General features: G+C 41.0%; 3 pseudogenes; all 3 read right to left on the bottom strand.

Moving 5' to 3' along the window:
- Positions 1-5,158: 5,158 nt before the first annotated feature.
- On the bottom strand, positions 5,159-6,672 carry LOC149197476 (putative tRNA N6-adenosine threonylcarbamoyltransferase, mitochondrial pseudogene; annotated as a pseudogene).
- A 3,516-nt stretch (positions 6,673-10,188) lies between these two features.
- Positions 10,189-11,725, bottom strand: LOC149197475 (putative tRNA N6-adenosine threonylcarbamoyltransferase, mitochondrial pseudogene; annotated as a pseudogene).
- A 3,496-nt stretch (positions 11,726-15,221) lies between these two features.
- LOC149197474 (putative tRNA N6-adenosine threonylcarbamoyltransferase, mitochondrial pseudogene) lies at positions 15,222-16,775 on the bottom strand (annotated as a pseudogene).
- Positions 16,776-24,048: the final 7,273 nt, after the last annotated feature.

Raw genomic sequence — 24,048 nt, 5'->3', positions numbered from 1 at the left:
CTTGATTCGGACTATGAAGGTCTCTCAATGTTACCTATGGAGACATCAATATGGATTGAGCATGAAAGCTTGGACTTGGACACTTGGTATATGGACATTTACAATCTAAATGAAAGCATTAAAGTAGAGCATCCTTAAGCATTGTTGAAGCCATGATAAAGCAGTTCTGAGACATGAAGATGATAAAGCATCAATCCTTCTATCTTGTAGAAGAAGAGCACTATGACAGGGGGAGTCACAGACCCATGAAGATCTACCATTCATGAAGAACAGAAACAGTTTGATAGGGGGAGTCCCAGAGCACTCCTTTGCCATTGATGTCAAAGGGGGAGAGAAGAATAATATTTCCATCAATAACAAAGGGGGAGATTGTTGAACTAGGTTGTCATTGATGTCAATATGGCAATATTATGGATACTAGAGGATGACATGAAGCCAAGGGGATGCAGAGCAGATTCATGAAGAGACAGGAGCAAAGGCCATCAGTATAGCCGAGCCATATATATATAATATATATATATGCGGAAACAGACTTATATGCAAGGAGGTCTTTGAAAGACACTGCCAAGCCAGAGGAGTAGATGGAGACGAGAAGCCAGAGGAGCCACATTGGACATGACTAAAAGGAGCTACAGGAGGAGCCACATACATATATATGTATATATATCATATATATACATATGCCAAAACAGGCATATCAGAGAGGAGCAGATGGAACGAGAGGAGCCAAGAGGAGACGGACTGAGAAGAGCAGATGGACCAAGAGGAACCAAGAGGAGCCATATATATGTATATGTCACATATATATGCCAAAGAAGAGGAGCACACAGAGACCGATCAAAGGAGCATAGAGAAAGAGCGGAGGACACAGCCATCGGAGCAACAGAGGCGTAAATAGAGCTATCGGAGCCATAGAGGAAGCAGATAGAGTTATCAGGAGCCTATCGGGAGCAGAACAGCTATCAGAGAGCCATATCAGAGCAAGAGGAACGTTGCTTGTAACATAGCCATATATGCCGCATATAATAGATATCGGGAGCATACACATATATCAGAGAAAGAGGAGCCATATCGAAGGAGTGTCAGAGCAGAGGAGCCATATCGAAGACAATACTTCATATATATATGTATAGTTGTGTTTAAAGCCAAACTTTCATCAAAGCGGGAGAATACATAGGAGCCGTTTGATCTTCCATATCAACGGTCTAGATGAAATCGCAGAGGAGCAGAGAATCCTTATCGCATCGGCGAAAGTCCCTTGGAGTTGTCGGAACTGTTTCAAGGTGCAAGCTCCGAAATCCGGAGCTGAAACTCTTATCAAGCAAAATAGAAAGCATATCAGGTCCGCGGAGGACTTGTATCATCTCAGAGGTAGTGATCAGCAGTGGACGCGATATGCGACTTAGCGCTGACCATCTGATCTGAAGGAATAATGAACGGCGAAGATCTAATCGGCAATCGGCATATTGGAGCGATCGTGTCGGAAGGATCGGGGGAAGCGATATGTGACATCGCCGATAATTGGAGCTGAAATATTATAAAATAGAGCCTAAAGGTGCGTCGGGTCCGCAGACCCTTTGTAGTACAAAACTGCCGATGCGAACCTGCCGAAAAGCCGGACCCAAAATCATTAAGAAGCAGAGTATAGAGGGCCGTCGGGTCCGCAGAACTATCGCATCGCAAGAGGCCACGATAACCCCGACATCCCGGACCCGAAGTCATTTTAGGAAGGGATGTAATCAGCATATCGGGTCCGCAAGGGCGTCGGAGGTTGGAGTTAAGGGATTAATTGGGATCACCAAAATCCGGACCCGCCGATAATTATAAAGGCGGGCGAATAAGATTTGAAATCCGCGAATGTTTATATTGAGCGGAATTACATGGGTTCCCGCGTATTAAAATATATGTGACCGCGGGGTTTTATAATGTTCGCCATATATTTGTATATGTGCATTTCCGCGGGGCTTTGAAGCTTAGCCCGATAGTTAATACGCGGTTGGGCGGTGGCTTCTGATGGGTGATTAAAAGCGCCGATAAAAAGGTGGCTCTGATTCTAAGTAAGTCCAAGGTTTATAGAAGGCACATAGCCTAAGGAAGGCTTCCGATAGACATAAAAGCGGCGATAAAAGGGTGGCTTCGATTCTAAAGTGTGAAGGCGAAAATACTGTGAGGAACAGTCTCGATAGTGCGGGAGACCAAATCATGGCGATTATGATTATGATAAGAACGTGGCTGTCCGTTAAAAAATGCCATCCCTATGTATGCCCACAATCATTGGCAAAGCAGCGTTGTTACAAGTTTTTGAACTTGTGTTCTCTACGGATGACTCGATCCTTGCTCATTAATTCAACGTGTCCTGTGAAAACGAATGGACAGAGGAAGCTACAGCGACAAACAAGCCAACAAGTGAGGAAGCTGAAGCAGGCAAGAAGGAAGCTGAAGAGCCAGCAAGAAAGAGGAAACGAATGGACATAGACAGGTATGCATAAAACAATAAACAGAGGACTGCATGTGCGGCTGTAGTTGTGGCAAACAAACCAGAATATGAGGTAGCAGAAGCAGCAGAGGTGGTGGAGCATTGTTTGAATTTGCTGGTGAACACTGCTGCAGCTATTGAACACTGTTAGAGTTGTTGTGGGGGTGAAGAACTAGAGTGTGAGGTAGTAAAAGTAGCGGAGGCTATAGAGGCTGCAGAAGCAGCTGAGGTTATAGAGACAGCAGCAGCAGAAAAGGCTATTGGAGACAATGCGTGGGCAGTGTGCAGAGCTGTGAAGACTCATCCATAAGAAGACATGGTTGTCATTGATACTGTAGTTTGGAGACTATAGTGAAGTTGTAAATAGACAGAACTTAGCAGAGAAGAGTTATGAGAGCAGAAGGATTGGAGTCCTTGGGGTTGGAGCCTTAAAAGTGAGAAGGATAGGAGTCCTTGAGGTTGGTGTCTCAGAAGTGAGATTGGGTTGGAGCCCAAGAGGTTGGAGCCTCAGAACTGAACAGGATTGAAGTCCCTGGGAGTTGGTGCTCCTAAGTCCAAGATTGATGTCTTGGCAAAATAGAGTTGGTGCTCTGGAGGTTGGAGCCTCACCAAAGTCCAAGTTGAAGCTTGGCAATTGATTATGACTATCTATATATTGTATTTATTTTACTGCACAGTTATATTAATAAAAGCATTTATTCATGGTGTTCATTTTGTGTTCTGAATATATATGTTTTTAACTAGTAAAACAATAGTGGGAGAAAGAAATACTGATTCACCCCCCCTCTCAGTATTTCCAACATATTTGTGCAATTCTGGAGCCCAGCAGGCTTCTAGACATGATTGCGCAATTTCTGGAGGGAAGGCTGGTTCCCCTCCAAAATTGCGCAATTTCTTGAGGGAGCTACTCAGCTTGCAGATGGACCAAGTCCATAGAGACAGCCTGTTAGCGCTTGAGATTTCACCCTAGGCTGAGGAAGGTAAACCTTCAAGGCAACATCAAACCATTTCACCTCGTAGCTAGCCCTACGAGGTATGAGAAGGCTCTCTCGGGTCAGATTTGATAGATCTTTCAATATGATTAGGCTGACCAATTAAGAATAAAGATTTTAGGCTAGTAAACTGATGAGGAAGTGTTGATTTGGGGTTTTTAAATTAAATGACGGGACTTTTCTGGGCTGCATGGGCAAAATCACAGCTTCAAACAGAGAAATATGATGACTACACAGAATATCAACTGAGGCAAGGTAGGCAAGCAATTTAACACCAAATCTAGATTTTAAATGGGATGGCAAGACTGGTGAGGAGCTAAGGAGGGCAAATAATACTTCGAATCCTCCTTAAACAGAAGAAAACATTGAATTGAACAAACTTATAGGAGGAGCATATAATACTATGAATTCCTACCTAATCACTTCATTTGCTCAAATAGATATGATCATGAGGTGAATGAAACATAACGGTTTACATATGAGACAAAGGGAAAAACTTATGCTAAATCAACATACCACATGAATCTCAGCAAACAGAGCTGTGAAATTCCATTAAATTCTCTGCAGAAAAAAAATGTACAATAGAAAGCTCTCTGCTTCTCCAGCAGCTCCCAGTGCTCAGAAAAACTCCCCTCTCTCACTCTCTCTAACCTATTACAAATGAATTTGTTTTATAATAAATACAATGCTGCCCAAAACAGGGGCGCTGTTTTAACTAACATCACAAAAATATGAAACAAAATACAGCTGGGGGAAAACAAGTCGACCCCAAGACCAGGAATTTGTTTTTATCCTTATTTAACAAAATAAACTAAAACAAAACAATCAGCGCTTCCTGAAGAGAGAGTGGCGCTCTTTCTACTTGATAACTGATGAAGTAGCATTTACAGGTGTCAATCCCGACTGAAGACAAACATAGGCAATCGCTCCTCGTTCTCTGCCACTTTGCATATGCTGGAAATTACAACTGCTCCCGAATTTCTGGAAATACATTGGCGATTTTAATAAAACAAACTTTAAACTAACATTCTGTTGATGATTTGGCTAATTATGAGGCAAAACTGGAGCGCATATCTCCATAGGACCAAGATTGGAATCAAATCGCATTCTCTGGCTGTAATGGATAATCTTCACTTTAGTTTGGTTTGCCACGTTGCATAACCTTCAAGCTAGTAGTCCACCGATTCAGCTGATAAAGACAACTATACTGAAAGAGGTTTGCGTGTTTAATTCTGATTTATGTTGTGCCACTCATCGATTTCCAACACATTTCAACCACATGCTATATGGTAGCATCAACAAAAGCTCATAATCCGACTTCTAAGAGCCACATCGCCCACAAAATCTCCAAAGGATCAGTCGTTGGCGGAAATCATGGAACAGAGTCCTGTACAAAGTATCGGAGCCTTTCAGCAGGTGCAGTGCAGATGACTTTGCTCAAATTTGGTGGTTTATGTTGCGGAATAATGAAGCCATTATTGACTACAAAGAATTCTTTTTGGCGCAAGCATATTTGCTCAAGGAGAGCTCAATCGATACCAATTTCACAAGCTCAATTGCAATGACAATATGGTCACTGTGATATAATTTTTCCAGAATCTGAATCGATACTTTACAGTGGTAAATAGCAGATTCAGATTGCAGAGTCAAAAGTACGAAGAGCCTTCTCATGAATTGTGTTGTGAAGACATTTGGATAGAGGATGTTAATGATGGATGAATTCGGGCCCTTTTGAGAGAGGGTGAACTACTCCTACCCTCTGCAAATATCTCTCCCAGTTGCCACCTTGGACGCAGATCCAACATTATCTGTACAAAGGCTTGGGGGTGGGCAAACAAGCTTCAAGTTATGCTTCTTTACAATCTTATCCAGCTGAATTCGCACATAATGATTTGAAGCAACGCCTCCTGACACAACCAAACAATTAATAGATGGTTCAATGCTTTGGGCCCATTCAACAGCTCGATCACATCTCTGCTCCAAATGCAAAACAACAACTCTCTGGAAAAAGGCAGCAATGTCTGCCCGTAGTTTTCGGTCTTTAGTGCTCGCTGCAACTATCGGATCATTGTTTGTATCAATGTTTCTGAATTCAATTGCCTTCCGCACTTGTGTTTTCAAGCCTGCATAGGTCACCTTCCAGCGCAAGCTCTTCTAGAGCCGGGCCACCACCTCTCCTCATATCGAGTCCAAGCCACCTTGCTGTCTTGTCATATGCCTCTCCAATTGCATCATCTATTGTTGTACCTAGATGTACATATCGACCAACACTTTGCGCTAGGATAAGAAGATTGTGACCACCAGATATTAAAAGGGCCAGGAATGGAAATTGCAACTCCTTTTCTTTCAACCTAGCAACTAAAGCATGCGCCTCCATGTGATGGACTCCAACCATTGGCAAATTGTGTTTTCCAGCTATCAGTCTTGCTTTTCTCACACCAACACGTAAGCATAGGCTTAAACCAGGTCCAATAGTCACAGCCACTGCAGAAAGATCAAATGGTGTCAAATTTGCATTATGCAATGCATCTTCCACCACTCCATCATAAACACAGCATGAGAAAGCTACCATGTCCTCTTCAAATCGAAGATGAACTGCAATATACTTTCCATTACTTCTGGAGCTTGCCCCAATCATGCGTTTTACTAGCTTTTCTGCAAGTGAAGTAATGGGCACAGAAAATTTTAATGCTTCGTAATTAGCCAAACATCGGAGGCGCTGAATATTGGGCGGGACTTCATATGACAGTCTATTTGCAAATGGAGATATCCGTATCACCCCAATATCAAGTAATCTTGGAAGAACCTTTTGCAAGTAGTAACTGACAGGTCACCAAGCCTTAACCCTGAAATTAAAAATATTGCTTGTATTGTAGTCAAACGTTGCCATTATATCTTCTGGGAGCTCTCTAACCACCCTCACATCGTATCTAAGACTTTTGATAAAATGCCCCTCATCATAAATGTCTCCAAAGTTGCTAGGATCTTGCCAAATACTGTTAAAATGAAATTTGGGGATAACAAGAGTTGCATTCAAAAGGCCTGCCACAGCTACTGCATTACAAATCGATGTGCGCTGTTGATTGAGACCACCATTTGCTTCAATAAGTATGTAACCATTTGAATGTGGCAATCCTGCACTCAATGTATGACTGATACAAGGTATCCATTCCTCTCCCTCCCTTGGGTGCTGCCATGCTGCCATAAGCTTCTAACAAAATAAGTACAAACATTGTCATGGCAGCATAAACAAACTGCTCACATCTTCCCTTGTCAATCACTGGTGAAAACTTTGCAGCAGCAGAGAAGGCACGTGCATGAAGAAATGGATATTCCATGACACCTTGGACGGTTACAACCCCGAACCATAGGTCTAGACTCTGTTGCATCCCCTCCTTTACAGCACTCGGCATTGTTTTGTCATCAACTGGTCTCAGATTTTGCCTGGAGGTTCCCTTGCAGAATTTTGTAGATGTTGCATGTGCGCCAATGTCAAAATAAGATGACACAAGTAGTCCCAATACAGTTGAAGAAATTAGATGCCAACATAAAGACATAATGGATGTATAACTGTGTATTGCTGCTCTAAGGGCCTGCAAAGCTTCGAAACGAATGACTGGATGTGCCACTGTAGAGAACCTCTGTACCATGATAATTGAAACCATATGAAGATAAAACTTGACCAAATTCATCAACAGTAGAGTCTGATGTATGCTTTGTTTTCTTTGTGCTTTTACAGAGGTAGGAGCTGCAATCACTGCCTTTTGAAGAGCTGGAGCATAAATTACACAAATTTAAACAACACATTAATGATTTCTTCTTCAAAACAGGGTTTTGAAGAAGAATCAATCTCTGACATGAGACGGAGTCTAACATTGGCTCCATTTGGGATGGCAGCTGCAGCTTCCTGGAGGTGCCAAGAACCGCAGAACTTTGGGAGAGCAGACAGTGCCTCCACCATTGGGCAATGGAGTCCATTTTACATAAATCAACACAACTGAAGACTTATTTTCACACTGAAACTGAACTCAAACAAACTAAAAGCCAACTGAAACAAGATGCTGCCCTTATGGCTGCTTATTTATTTACACAACCTACTCTAATCTGCTGTATAAACAAGAAATCAGGTGATGCTAAAATGCCATATTAACCATGCAAGTAAACCTGGAAATGATGCCGCTTGAGAATGCTGCCACGAAGTCACAGATGCAATTGCTGGCAGCCCTTCATGCACGTACTGACCCTGGTCACGGAAAATACAGCCTGATTTATCAATCAAACTGAAAAATGTGTCCATGTATACCGCAATAGGATCACGGACACCGGACTCTGTTGGCTGCCCCAACTCTGCAATGCTTACTTCCAGCTGCACATTGTCAATGTATACCTCTATAGGCACATCTGTTATTGCTTGTTGTGAAGGAAGAAGGATTTCCAAGAACTTTTTAGGGTCTTGGAAATCATAAGACTGGATCTGCTCATCTAAAGCTTGAATCTCCTTTTCAAGTTTTTCAACAATTAACTCACAGGTAGCAACTTTAGTTTCAGGAGAGAACTCCGGAGATTTCAAACTTTGAAAGAAGTCACTGAAAAATTCTTCATTAATTTCAATATCCACTAACAATTCTCTAACGCCATCTAGAGTTTTACAAAATGCAGGGTCTGCCACATACCCTACCATTGCATGAATGCATCAACAGGCACTGGAATGTCTGGATCGAGTTGGAGTCGCCAGGTGAATGGTTCAGCCTGCATAAGTGTCTGACTGCTGTCCACCATCAGCATCAGATCTGAACTTGATACATGTACTGGGGTAAAATGCAATCGAAGTGGTCGTATTCACAAGCTCACGGAGATTGACTGAAGCAGCGTTTATCTACTAACGCTGATGTAAAAAAAGAGCGTTTTCGAAGGCTCCTGGCATAACTTCAGGCTCCGTCTAAGACTTATGAAACAAACACATCAACACACAAACAAGTTTGTTCTCCCCAGTAGGGTCGCCACTATGTTAGTGCTTGAGATTTCACCCTAGGCTGAGGAAGGTAAACCTTCAAGGAAACATCAAACCATTTCACCTCGTAGCTAGCCCTACGAGGTATGAGAAGGCTCTCTCGGGTCAGATTTGATAGATCTTTCAATATGATTAGGCTGACCAATTAAGAATAAAGATTTTAGGCTAGTAAACTGATGAGGAAGTGTTGATTTGGGGTTTTTAAATTAAATGACGGGACTTTTCTGGGCTGCATGGGCAAAATCACAGCTTCAAACAGAGAAATATGATGACTACACAGAATATCAACTGAGGCAAGGTAGGCAAGCAATTTAACACCAAATCTAGATTTTAAATGGGATGGCAAGACTGGTGAGGAGCTAAGGAGGGCAAATAATACTTCGAATCCTCCTTAAACATAAGAAAACATTGAATTGAACAAACTTATAGGAGGAGCATATAATACTATGAATTCCTACCTAATCACTTCATTTGCTCAAATAGATATGATCATGAGGTGAATGAAACATAACGGTTTACATATGAGACAAAGGGAAAAACTTATGCTAAATCAACATACCACATGAATCTCAGCAAACAGAGCTGTGAAATTCCATTAAATTCTCTGCAGAAAAAATTGTACAATAAAAAGCTCTCTGCTTCTCCAGCAGTTCCCAGCGCTCAGAAAAACTCCCCTCTCTCACTCTCTCTAACCTATTACAAATGAATTTGTTTTATAATAAATACAATGCTGCCCAAAACAGGGGCGCTGTTTTAACTAACATCACAAAAATATGAAACAAAATACAGCTGGGGGAAAACAAGTCGACCCCAAGACCAGGAATTTGTTTTTATCCTTATTTAACAAAATAAACTAAAACAAAACAATTAGCGCTTCCTGAAGAGAGAGTGGCACTCTTTCTACTTGATAACTGATGAAGTAGCATTTACAGGTGTCAATCCCGACTGAAGACAAACATAGGCAATCGCTCCTCGTTCTCTGCCACTTTGCATATGCTGGAAATTACAACTGCTCCCGAATTTCTGGAAATACATTGGCGATTTTAATAAAACAAACTTTAAACTAACATTCTGTTGATGATTTGGATAATTATGAGGCAAAACTGGAGCGCATATCTCCATAGGACCAAGATTGGAATCAAATCGCATTCTCTGGCTGTAATGGATAATCTTCACTTTAGTTTGGTTTGCCACGTTGCATAACCTTCAAGCTAGTAGTCCACCGATTCAGCTGATAAAGACAACTATACTGAAAGAGGTTTGCGTGTTTAATTTTGATTTATGCTGTGCCACTCATCGATTTCCAACACATTTCAACCACATGCTATATGGTAGCATCAACAAAAGCTCATAATCCGCCTTCTAAGAGCCACATCGCCCACAAAATCTCCAAAGGATCAGTCGTTGGCGGAAATCATGGAACAGAGTCCTGTACAGAGTATCGGAGCCTTTCAGTAGGTGCAGTGCAGATGACTTTGCTCAAATTTGGTGGTTTATGTTGCAGAATAATGAAGCCATTATTGACTACAAAGAATTATTTTTGGCGCAAGCATATTTGTTCAAGGAGAGCTCAATCGATACCAATTTCACAAGCTCATTTGCAATGACAATATGGTCACTGTGATATAATTTTTCCAGAATCTGAATCGATACTTTACAGTGGTAAATAGCAGATTCAGATTGCAGAGTCAAAAGTATGAAGATCCTTCTCATGAATTGTGTTGTGAAGACATTTGGATAGAGGATGTTAATGATGGATGAATTCAGGCCCTTTTGAGAGAGGGTGAACTACTCCTACCCTCTGCAAATATCTCTCCCAGTTGCCACCTTGGATGCAGATCCAACATTATCTGTACAAAGGCTTGGGGGTGGGCAAACAAGCTTCAAGTTATGCTTCTTTACAATCTTATCCAGCTGAATTCGCACATAATGATTTGAAGCAACGCCTCCTGACACAACCAAACAATTAATAGATGGTTCAATGCTTTGGGCCCATTCAACAGCTCGATCACATCTCTGCTCCAAATGCAAAACAACAACTCTCTGGAAAAAGGCAGCAATGTCTGCCCGAAGTTTTAGGTCTTTAGTGCTCGCGGCAACTATCAGATCATTGTTTGTATCAATGTTTCTGAATTCAATTGCCTTCCGCACTTTTGTTTTCAAGCCTGCATAGGTCACCTTCCAGCGCAAGCTCTTCTAGAGCCGGGCCACCACCTCTCCTCATATCGAGTCCAAGCCACCTTGCTGTCTTGTCATATGCCTCTCCAATTGCATCATCTATTGTTGTACCTAGTTGTACATATCGACCAACACTTTGCGCTAGGATAAGAAGATTGTGACCACCAGATATTAAAAGGGCCAGGAATGGAAATTGCAACTCCTTTTCTGTCAACCTAGCAACTAAAGCATGCGCCTCCATGTGATGGACTCCAACCATTGGCAAATTGTGTTTTCCAGCTATCAGTCTTGCTTTTCTCACACCAACACGTAAGCATAGGCTTAAACCAGGTCCAATAGTCACAGCCACTGCAGAAAGATCAAATGGTGTCAAATTTGCATTATGCAATGCATCTTCCACCACTCCATCATAAACACAGCATGAGAAAGCTACCATGTCCTCTTCAAATCGAAGATGAACTGCAATATACTTTCCATTACTTCTGGAGCTTGCCCCAATCATGCGTTTTACTAGCTTTTCTGCAATTGAAGTAATGGGCACAGAAAATTTTAATGCTTCGTAATTAGCCAAACATCGGAGGCGCTGAATATTGGGCGGGACTTCAGATGACAGTCTATTTACAAATGGAGATATCCGTATCACCCCAATATCAAGTAATCTTGGAAGAACCTTTTGCAAGTAGTAACTGACAGGTCACCAAGCCTTAACCCTGAAATTAAAAATATTGCTTGTATTGTAGTCAAACGTTGCCATTATATCTTCTGGGAGCTCTCTAACCACCCTCACATCGTATCTAAGACTTTTGATAAAATGCCCCTCATCATAAATGTCTCCAAAGTTGCTAGGATCTTGCCAAATACTGTTAAAATGAAATTTGGGGATAACAAGAGTTGCATTCAAAAGGCCTGCCACAGCTACTGCATTACAAATCGATGTGCGCTGTTGATTGAGACCACCATTTGCTTCAATAAGTATGTAACCATTTGAATGTGGCAATCCTGCACTCAATGTATGACTGATACAAGGTATCCATTCCTCTCCCTCCCTTGGGTGCTGCCATGCTGCCATAAGCTTCTAACAAAATAAGTACAAACATTGTCATGGCAGCATAAACAAACTGCTCACATCTTCCCTTGTCAATCACTGGTGAAAACTTTGCAGCAGCAGAGAAGGCACGTGCATGAAGAAATGGATATTCCATGACACCTTGGATGGTTACAACCCCGAACCATAGGTCTAGACTCTGTTGCATCCCCTCCTTTACAGCACTCGGCATTGTTTTGTCATCAACTGGTCTCAGATTTTGCCTGGAGGTTCCCTTGCAGAATTTTGTCGATGTTGCATGTGCGCCAATGTCAAAATAAGATGACACAAGTAGTCCCAATACAGTTGAAGAAATTAGATGCCAACATAAAGACATAATGGATGTATAACTGTGTATTGCTGCTCTAAGGGCCTGCAAAGCTTCGAAACGAATTACTGGATGTGCCACTGTAGAGAACCTCTGTACCATGATAATTGAAACCATATGAAGATAAAACTTGACCAAATTCATCAACAGTAGAGTCTGATGTATGCTTTGTTTTCTTTGTGCTTTTACAGAGGTAGGAGCTGCAATCACTGCCTTTTGAAGAGCTGGAGCATAAATTACACAAATTTAAACAACACATTAATGATTTCTTCTTCAAAACAGGGTTTTGAAGAAGAATCAATCTCTGACAGGAGACGGAGTCTAACATTGGCTCCATTTGGGATGGCAGCTGCAGCTTCCTGGAGGTGCCAAGAACCGCAGAACTTTGGGAGAGCAGACAGTGCCTCCACCATTGGGCAATGGAGTCCATTTTACATAAATCAACACAACTGAAGACTTATTTTCACACTGAAACTGAACTCAAACAAACTAAAAGCCAACTGAAACAAGATGCTGCCCTTATGGCTGCTTATTTATTTACACAACCTACTCTAATCTGCTGTATAAACAAGAAATCAGGTGATGCTAAAATGCCATATTAACCATGCAAGTAAACCTGGAAATGATGCCGCTTGAGAATGCTGCCACGAAGTCACAGATGCAATTGCTGGCAGCCCTTCATGCACGTACTGACCCTGGTCACGGAAAATACAGCCTGATTTATCAATCAAACTGAAAAATGTGTCCATGTATACCGCAATAGGATCACGGACACCGGACTCTGTTGGCTGCCCCAACTCTGCAATGCATACTTCCAGCTGCACATTGTCAATGTATACCTCTATAGGCACATCTGTTATTGCTTGTTGTGAAGGAAGAAGAATTTCCAAGAACTTTTTAGGGTCTTGGAAATCATAAGACTGGATCTGCTCATCTAAAGCTTGAATCTCCTTTTCAAGTTTTTCAACAATTAACTCACAGGTAGCAACTTTAGTTTCAGGAGAGAACTCCGGAGATTTCAAACTTTGAAAGAAGTCACTGAAAAATTCTTCATTAATTTCAATATCCACTAACAATTCTCTAACGCCATCTAGAGTTTTACAAAATGCAGGGTCTGCCACATACCCTACCATTGCATGAATGCATCAACAGGCACTGGAATGTCTGGATCGAGTTGGAGTCGCCAGGTGAATGGTTCAGCCTGCATAAGTGTCTGACTGCTGTCCACCATCAGCATCAGATCTGAAATTGATACATGTACTGGGGTAAAATGCAATCGAAGTGGTCGTATTCACAAGCTCACGGAGATTGACTGAAGCAGCGTTTATCTACTAAGGCTGATGTAAAACAAGAGCGTTTTCGAAGGCTCCTGGCATAACTTCAGGCTCCGTCTAAGACTTATGAAACAAACACATCAACACACAAACAAGTTTGTTCTCCCCAGTATGGTCGCCACTATGTTAGTGCTTGAGATTTCACCCTAGGCTGAGGAAGGTAAACCTTCAAGGAAACATCAAACCATTTCACCTCGTAGCTAGCCCTACGAGGTATGAGAAGGCTCTCTCGGGTCAGATTTGATAGATCTTTCAATATGATTAGGCTGACCAATTAAGAATAAAGATTTTAGGCTAGTAAACTGATGAGGAAGTGTTGATTTGGGGTTTTTAAATTAAATGACGGGACTTTTCTGGGCTGCATGGGCAAAATCACAGCTTCAAACAGAGAAATATGATGACTACACAGATTATCAACTGAGGCAAGGTAGGCAAGCAATTTAACACCAAATCTAGATTTTAAATGGGATGGCAAGACTGGTGAGGAGCTAAGGAGGGCAAATAATACTTCGAATCCTCCTTAAACAGAAGAAAACATTGAATTGAACAAACTTATAGGAGGAGCATATAATACTATGAATTCCTACCTAATCACTTCATTTGCTCAAATAGATATGATCATGAGGTGAATGAAACATAACAGTTTACATATGAGACAAAGGGAAAAACTTATGCTAAATCAACATACCACATGAATCTCAGCAAACAGAGCTGTGAAATTCCATTAAATTCTCTGCAGAAAACTGTACAATACAAAGCTCTCTGCTTCTCCAGCAGCTCCCAGCGCTCAGAAAAACTCCCCTCTCTCACTCTCTCTAACCTATTACAAATGAATTTGTTTTATAATAAATACAATGCTGCCCAAAACAGGGGCGCTGTTTTAACTAACATCACAAAAATATGAAACAAAATACAGCTGGGGGAAAACAAGTCGACCCCAAGACCAGGAATTTGTTTTTATCCTTATTTAACAAAATAAACTAAAACAAAACAATTAGCGCTTCCTGAAGAGAGAGTGGCACTCTTTCTACTTGATAACTGATGAAGTAGCATTTACAGGTGTCAATCCCGACTGAAGACAAACATAGGCAATCGCTCCTCGTTCTCTGCCACTTTGCATATGCTGGAAATTACAACTGCTCCCGAATTTCTGGAAATACATTGGCGATTTTAATAAAACAAACTTTAAACTAACATTCTGTTGATGATTTGGCTAATTATGAGGCAAAACTGGAGCGCATATCTCCATAGGACCAAGATTGGAATCAAATCGCATTCTCTGGCTGTAATGGATAATCTTCACTTTAGTTTGGTTTGCCACGTTGCATAACCTTCAAGCTAGTAGTCCACCGATTCAGCTGATAAAGACAACTATACTGAAAGAGGTTTGCGTGTTTAATTCTGATTTATGCTGTGCCACTCATCGATTTCCAACACATTTCAACCACATGCTATATGGTAGCATCAACAAAAGCTCATAATCCGCCTTCTAAGAGCCACATCGCCCACAAAATCTCCAAAGGATCAGTCGTTGGCGGAAATCATGGAACAGAGTCCTGTACAGAGTATCGGAGCCTTTCAGTAGGTGCAGTGCAGATGACTTTGCTCAAATTTGGTGGTTTATGTTGCGGAATAATGAAGCCATTATTGACTACAAAGAATTCTTTTTGGCGCAAGCATATTTGTTCAAGGAGAGCTCAATCGATACCAATTTCACAAGCTCATTTGCAATGACAATATGGTCACTGTGATATAATTTTTCCAGAATCTGAATCGATACTTTACAGTGGTAAATAGCAGATTCAGATTGCAGAGTCAAAAGTACGAAGAGCCTTCTCATGAATTGTGCTGTGAAGACATTTGGATAGAGGATGTTAATGATGGATGAATTCGGGCCCTTTTGAGAGAGGGTGAACTACTCCTACCCTCTGCAAATATCTCTCCCAGTTGCCACCTTGGACGCAGATCCAACATTATCTGTACAAAGGCTTGGGGGTGGGCAAACAAGCTTCAAGTTATGCTTCTTTACAATCTTATCCAGCTGAATTCGCACATAATGATTTGAAGCAACGCCTCCTGACACAACCAAACAATTAATAGATGGTTCAATGCTTTGGGCCCATTCAACAACTCGATCACATCTCTGCTCCAAATGCAAAACAACAACTCTCTGGAAAGAGGCAGCAATGTCTGCCCGTAGTTTTCGGTCTTTAGTGCTCGCGGCAACTATCGGATCATTGTTTGTATCAATGTTTCTGAATTCAATTGCCTTCCGCACTTTTGTTTTCAAGCCTGCATAGGTCACCTTCCAGCGCAAGCTCTTCTAGAGCCGGGCCACCACCTCTCCTCATATCGAGTCCAAGCCACCTTGCTGTCTTGTCATATGCCTCTCCAATTGCATCATCTATTGTTGTACCTAGTTGTACATATCGACCAACACTTTGCGCTAGGATAAGAAGATTGTGACCACCAGATATTAAAAGGGCCAGGAATGGAAATTGCAACTCCTTTTCTGTCAACCTAGCAACTAAAGCATGCGCCTCCATGTGATGGACTCCAACCATTGGCAAATTGTGTTTTCCAGCTATCAGTCTTGCTTTTCTCACACCAACACGTAAGCATAGGCTTAAACCAGGTCCAATAGTCACAGCCACTGCAGAAAGATCAAATGGTGTCAAATTTGCATTATGCAATGCATCTTCCACCACTCCATCATAAACACAGCATGAGAAAGCTACCATGTCCTCTTCAAATCGAAGATGAACTGCAATATACTTTCCATTACTTCTGGAGCTTGCCCCAATCATGCGTTTTACTAGCTTTTCTGCAAGTGAAGTAATGGGCACAGAAAATTTTAATGCTTCGTAATTAGCCAAACATCGGAGGCGCTGAATATTGGGCGGGACTTCAGATGACAGTCTATTTGCAAATGGAGATATCCGTATCACCCCAATATCAAGTAATCTTGGAAGAACCTTTTGCAAGTAGTAACTGACAGGTCACCAAGCCTTAACCCTGAAATTAAAAATATTGCTTGTATTGTAGTCAAACGTTGCCATTATATCTTCTGGGAGCTCTCTAACCACCCTCACATCGTATCTAAGACTTTTGATAAAATGCCCCTCATCATAAATGTCTCCAAAGTTGCTAGGATCTTGCCAAATATTGTTAAAATGAAATTTGGGGATAACAAGAGTTGCATTCAAAAGGCCTGCCACAGCTACTGCATTACAAATCGATGTGCGCTGTTGATTGAGACCACCATTTGCTTCAATAAGTATGTAACCATTTGAATGTGGCAATCCTGCACTCAATGTATGACTGATACAAGGTATCCATTCCTCTCCCTCCCTTGGGTGCTGCCATGCTGCCATAAGCTTCTAACAAAATAAGTACAAACATTGTCATGGCAGCATAAACAAACTGCTCACATCTTCCCTTGTCAATCACTGGTGAAAACTTTGCAGCAGCAGAGAAGGCACGTGCATGAAGAAATGGATATTCCATGACACCTTGGACGGTTACAACCCCGAACCATAGGTCTAGACTCTGTTGCATCCCCTCCTTTACAGCACTCGGCATTGTTTTGTCATCAACTGGTCTCAGATTTTGCCTAGAGGTTCCCTTGCAGAATTTTGTCGATGTTGCATGTGTGCCAATGTCAAAATAAGATGACTCAAGTAGTCCCAATACAGTTGAAGAAATTAGATGCCAACATAAAGACATAATGGATGTATAACTGTGTATTGCTGCTCTAAGGGCCTGCAAAGCTTCGAAACGAATGATTGGATGTGCCACTGTAGAGAACCTCTGTACCATGATAATTGAAACCATATGAAGATAAAACTTGACCAAATTCATCAACAGTAGAGTCTGATGTATGCTTTTTTTTCTTTGTGCTTTTACAGAGGTAGGAGCTGCAATCACTGCCTTTTGAAGAGCTGGAGCATAAATTACACAAATTTAAACAACACATTAATGATTTCTTCTTCAAAACAGGGTTTTGAAGAAGAATAAATCTCTGACAGGAGACGGAGTCTAACACAGCCTATGAGGGGGATGCAACAAGCTCTCATGAACAGGCTGGCAATCTACTAGAAAATCACTGAAGCTTGTGTACTTGAAAAGGCAAGACATGCTGGTGAAGAAGCTTGGTAGGGAGGCTCCAAAATGAAGTTAAGGAAAAAAATTTGGAGGGTGGTTGTATCCGCTACAAAAAAACCCAATGTGAGCCAGATCAACCTCGAGGGGGTGCACCTTTGACAAACTGGATCTCTGCACACATAATTTAAAACGATATCCCACTATATCTACGAGATGAAGGACATTAGATCGTCGCCCTAACATGTCATCCTACCCAATTTTTCAATTAAAAAGCATGCTTCCTTCGAATCTACAAAACTTACATCCATTTCCTCTTTGATACAAAACACGAGTAACCACAACAGCTCTAGAAAAAAATATTCTCTCTTGGAGTTTACGTGCTTGATTGCACGGAAAACAACATTCTTACGTAAACACAGTCGATGTCACAGTCGTCCCTTGACCACGAGGAATCACGATCTAAAATTATACTTTCCATGGAGCCTTCTCATCACATGTGATAGACTCCTAGCTGATGATGAATTTGGTCTTGGCTTTGTAGAAGGAAACCCTAACACCTGCCATCACTCTCATTCTCCCATAATGGATTTGTATTGATTACAGGGAATTAAACAAAATTATGTTCAAGAATATGTACCCCTACCAGGGATAGGTGATCTATTGGATCAGTTGTAATAATCCAAATACTTTACCAAGTTAGACTTAAAGTGAAGATGTCACTAGGTGCAAGTTAGAGAAAAAGATACCTGGAATACCTCCTTCAAATACAGGCAAGGTTTGTATGGGTGGTTAGTCATGTCATTTTGCCTAGGCAATTCACCACATATGTTTACGAAGTTACTGAATGATCTACTACGCCCTTTTATAGATTCATTTGTTATTTTCTATTTGGATGACATATTGGTATACAATACTACTTGGGAAAATCATATCTCACATTTGACCTAGGTGCTAGAGATATTAAAGAAGCAAAAACTACTAGCAAATCTCAAGAAGTTTGAGTTTTCTTAGCAGTCTTTAGTGTATCTGGGGTATGTGGTAGGTGGATGAGAGTTGAAGATAGATCCTGCCAAGATAGAGGCCATCATGAAGTGGTTGATGCTTACTAATGTTTCTAAATTCAAGATTTTTGGTGGGGTAACACAATACCTAAGGAAATTCATAACTTCATTTTCAGCAGTAGCACCACCACTCCATGCCATAACAATAAGTGGCAAGAGTTTCCACTGGGGAAAGAGTTAGCAGAAGGTCTTTGAGGAGTTAAAGAAGAAGATTAGTCAAGCACCAATTTTAACATTACCAAACTTGCAATAACTGTTCGAAGTGGAAACATATGTGAGTGAGCATGCTATGGGAGTGGTCTTGATGGAGGGAGGAAGGCTTGTATTCCACCTGATCTGAATCCATTTAGCTACCAAAATTAATAGCCAAGATCGTTTACTTCTGTGATGTTAGGCTAATTTCATATGAAATAGTATTAAAAGCCACAAGTGCTTACTGTAAAGAAGAGGAAACATAAATACAACCATCAAATCAAGAACACAAATACATTGATAATGAAGTTCACCAAGTCTGGGTTACATCTTCGTGCCCTGGTGTCAAGAGTGGGGAGGATGCTTCATTAAATGTTGCAAGATGATGATGGTGCATAGTACATTATTTGTCATTACAAGGATGAATACCCTGAACCAGAATGACATGTCTCTCCACAAGACATTCTCAGGAACTCTCACTCATATGGAAAAATTCCCTCAACAAGAGTGGCATGTCTCTCCACAAGATGTTCTCCCTATAGGAACTCTCACTCAAATGGGTCTTCCTTCAACATGAAAATCTAATAAAATATCACATGATGTGGCATACAAGTATCCCTCAACATAATAGTAATCAGGGATCTCAACAACAAAAACATCATCTCAACAAATCAGAAGAAAAGCATGACATAACTGCATCATATACCTCCACTTTTGGGGATGGATGAAAAATGCAAAGCTTAGCATCTGAAATGGACTGCAACATTGAATTCATGGCGTAAAATCATGTCAAACGACTATAAAATTTTTCCCTTTCTGACATCATTAAAACCTTCTGGAATCTTGAAGATTCCCCCAAAGATTCCTTCTTGAAGATGGTCAGAAAATCCGCTGCTCGGATGAAAATTATGAGCACACTGATGAGCCTCATAAATGGGTAATTATATGGGCTCATTTTACCTCCTAACCTAGTCAAATCAACCATTCTTTTAGCTTATTGCATGATTTTCTGATTATATTTATGCTTATGGAGTGAGTTGAGTTAGTTATGGTACCATGTGGTCTAATGTTAAATGCAGATTATTGATGAATTTGGAGTCAAAGTCAAGGATCCAGTGGAAAAAGGAGAGGACTTATAGGATGGGATCCCCCTCATTTATTACTCCTCACTTTGAATTCCCCTTCATTCAGCTCAGAGTACAAGCATCCAAAGTCATTCAGTAGAAGGCAACCGAGCAAGTGGAGGATGACTGATGATTATCTCGAGTTTTGGGAGCCAAGCCTCCCTGATTTTAAGGAAGATGTTGGTAGCTTTAATTGTATAAGTATAGGGGCCTAGGGCCTCACTAGGGTTGGATTTTTGTTGAATTTTGGGTGGATTTTTCCTTATGTCAACTCTGCTCAACTTCGAGCTTATTTCTTGTGACAGTTTCATGTAATTTTGCTATGGTTTTGAAATAAAGACGGAATCCTTTTTGAGCTAGCACTGAGTTACCTCAGGGGGCTTAAGCTCTTGGGTTAGGGCCCAATCCAAGCATCCAAGCTCCTCTTTACTTGTATTTGTATGTTTTATTTCAGTTTGTAGGTTAGGTTGCTGTTAGAAGTATTTCTTTTATGGTTAAGAATAGGTTGCTTTTGATGATTCAGTAGTTTGCTTCCATTTGTGCTTTCTATAGTAGGTTAAGTAGTGACAAAGAAAAGATTCAAAAGGCTAGCAACAATTTCTTGGCCTCTCTTCCTCCCCTTGGGACCATGAGTTGAGGCAAAGACCCTCTTGCTTCCCCAAAAACACAAATTTTCCTCATGCGTAGGACTTCTAGTGTTTACAGCTTTCTAGTGGTTAATAGACTAGTTTTGCTTTGCTTTAGAACTTCTTCATCATGCTCACTTCTTTATTTACAACAGTATTCTTTCATGCTTTCAGCAGTTATCAACATTTCTTTCCATAGATCATAGTTTAGACTATTTTGATGCAAAACTTTGTTTTCCTAGATGCACTCATTTCCTTGCTTGCTTGATCTCCTTGGTTGACTGTCAGTTGTGATTTGTAGTAGATCTCTTCTAGCAGTAGGCCAGCCTATCAGCCATCTCATCCTCCATCTGATCCATTCCCTACAGGTCGCCCATGTCTCCCCTCAATTCTGCCTTAGTTTCCTGCATTTTCCATAGAACTTCTTCCTCTCTCCTTGAGCAAATCCAATCATATTTCTCTCTTTTGTTGATTCTTGGTGGACCATATGCACCTTAACACCTCATTCCAACCTTCATCCACCTTTTTCACCCACTCTCACACCCTCAAAATAGTGAAAACTTCTCTTGGCTTCTTCCTGTAGGCCTCCTGTAGAACATTATTTTTCCTCTTGTAGATTTCCTGTGTCCTCTTGTAGATTTTCCTGTAGGCTTTATTTTGAAGGCCGAGTGTGGGAAAAGCCTCTAGAAGGCCACCTGAGACATCCTAAGACCCATCCACACCATCTTACACCCTCTCAAGTACCAAAACCGCCCTCCAACGCCACCTATTCACTGCCACACTCACACACAATAAATTACATGCATGTCAAATTCACATAAAAATACATAAAAATCCAAAAATATGTTTTTTGTTTATTTACTTCTAGAAATAGCATAGTTAGATGTTGTTTACTTCCTTGAGTAGGTAATGGCATTCCTTTCATGGTTTTCATAGCACTTTCTGCAAAAGTAGAATTAGTTGGTTAATTAGGGTTTACTAGGTTTGCTTTACATTTCAGTGTTTCTCCTTTCTGCAGTTAGAATAACATCTATCTTTCTTTCCTTTCATCACATATAGAGCTTCTTCTGGAATCCATAGAAGTTGGCTTGAGCTCCTAGTGATCTTGCGCCGACTGACCAAGTGAAAACCTGTAGTGAGAACTAGTACTTGTGCATACAACACCGACGTTTCCAAGTTTGTTACGAACTACTAGGTTGATAAGAGTAAAGTAGGCAGCCCAGGAGTTGCAGCATTATTGCTGCAATACTGGTGCTCACCACACACCATTATACTCCCTATGAAATTCTATGAAAAAGTATTATAAGGTTGCCATCATTTTGCCTCTGTAAAAAACCAGCCTTCGAGGGAATCTAAAGATTCCTCAAGATTCCGTCAAGATTCTTTACTGCTGGCTGCCTGAATTTTTGTTGTTCAACTGGGGAAATGGACTACAGGTTGGACTCCTGGTGAAAAAACGTACAAAAATGACTATAATCTTTTCAAATTCTGGCATTGGTACCTTTGGCCCTCTATGGAAATCTTTTTGGCATCTCGACATTTCCCCTCGCTCATGGTTCCGACCCTCTTGGCCACTCAGGGTTCTACTGGTCTGCTTGCTCCTCCAGTCCTGGTCGAATAGTGAATTCAATTCTTATATAATATGTCCAGTGGATATTTCAAAGGTGCACTCGTTGGCGCTTTGGTGGCAAGCCATAATGGGGGCCTGGTGTTTACGAGGTCAAACCTCGCGTCATTCTAGAATTAGGGAATTGGATTTTTTTAACAACCGCACGTATATATAAATTAACATTGGCAGTTAGCATTTTTGTTGATTGTGGTTTTCATGGTAACTGATGGCATTTTATGGTGTTAACATTTATGGTACGGAGTGTTTAACAAGTGGCGTGGTGTGTGTGGCCCACACATTATATATATATATATATATATAATGTGTGATATGATACCGTTTGGTTATGTCGTGAGGTGTGATGAGTGGGTCGGCCCCACTGGGTTGAGCGAGTTCAAACCCCACTAGTTCCGGCTTATATAACATTGTAATATGTGCTTTGGGTTGGGCGGGTCCATCGTGGATGGCTTACCCACCCATTACATTTGTTTTAATACAAGGTGACTGTGTAAGGGTGGTAACCCACCACCTCAATTTTTGACCGGTTTTTACGTGTTGATGGGAAAATTAAGTAGGCAAAAAATTCACCCATTCCCGTGGCCAGATTGCGTGCACTGGGTCATTGCCAAATTGTTGCCTTGTTAAGATTGCCACTTTGCCAAGTTTGACCAAAACTTTAACCATATTTAACTTGAGCATACGAACTCAGATTCAAGTGTCACTTGCGCCATTAGAACCGAGATGACGAGCAGGACTATGAATTGGCCTTGGTTTCACTTGAATATGAGGGTTTTTATTTTTGAGCTTTTCCATAGCCACTATTGAATTCTAAGCGTGTCTGGAGCCACCTAGATCATTCCTACCCACTGAGGATCTTTTGGTCCTCCAAAAGCATGAATATAATCTACGACTATTGTGTTACATTGTCTGCACCACAAATGTCGTTAAAGGTCACCCCTCCTTCTCCTTCACCTTTGTCCTTCAGAGCCATAAGTGATGAGTTGACACTTGCATCCTTTGCAAACCTGTAGTACATATTTTCAAATTACATGATCAATGACCAACCATGACCCAAGCATCCCCATACTTGCTGAGAGTTTATAAGACACACTCTTTGGTGAAATTTACATCATAATAGAATTCAATACCCTGGCCATCAACATAAGGCCGAAAACATCATCATTGCTTTAATAAGCGAAGGAAAACACATAATTACTTTTACAATTTAAATTGCAACACATGATTTACAAAATGAGGCTAAGACAAGCTACCAAATCTAGTAAAACCATCTCTTACTCAACAAAGTGAATGGATCATCATCCTATGGTGGATTCAATTGACGAAAATATTCACCAACTGGTTTCTCCATGGGCGCTTTGTCCTTAAGATGTTGCTTTGAATGGAGCCTCCAACACGTGGCTCTTTGATGTCCACCTCTGTTGTAATGACTGCAAAAAATCGTATTCCTCTAGACATACTTATGATCTGAAATTAAATAGGAATGCAAAAAATTATAGAGATAACCATAAATACAGAGATGCAACATATATAATACTTCATTTCATTAATATCAAAATACTGAAATATGCTTACAAACATAATGAAAATAAACTAGCTCGGGAGATGGTAGCTTATCTCTTATAAGAGATATGGTAGCTACATGCCTATGAACTATGTTACAATGAGGGTCAAGGGCCTATTTATCATTAAACAACAATGGAAAACCCTAAACAACCAAAACCTTAACCCTAGGAGATGGAACACCAAGAGTTTGTGGGCCTCATTGGGGTTAGTTGGGCAGCCAACTTCTCAGGATTAGTTGGCATGTACGATACCTTATTGGAAAGGTCTCTTCGAGTACTACAAAATTTGCAATTGGACCCTACCCACGACTATGGGCTTGCTACGGACCTCAAAAAAATGTCGTTT

Source organism: Pinus tabuliformis, chromosome 2_2, assembly GCF_031772625.1.
Source record: "Pinus tabuliformis cultivar Carrire ecotype Pingquan chromosome 2_2, CPIR1, whole genome shotgun sequence".
NCBI lineage: Eukaryota > Viridiplantae > Streptophyta > Pinopsida > Pinales > Pinaceae > Pinus > Pinus tabuliformis.
This window is presented reverse-complemented; position numbering and strand designations above follow the sequence as displayed.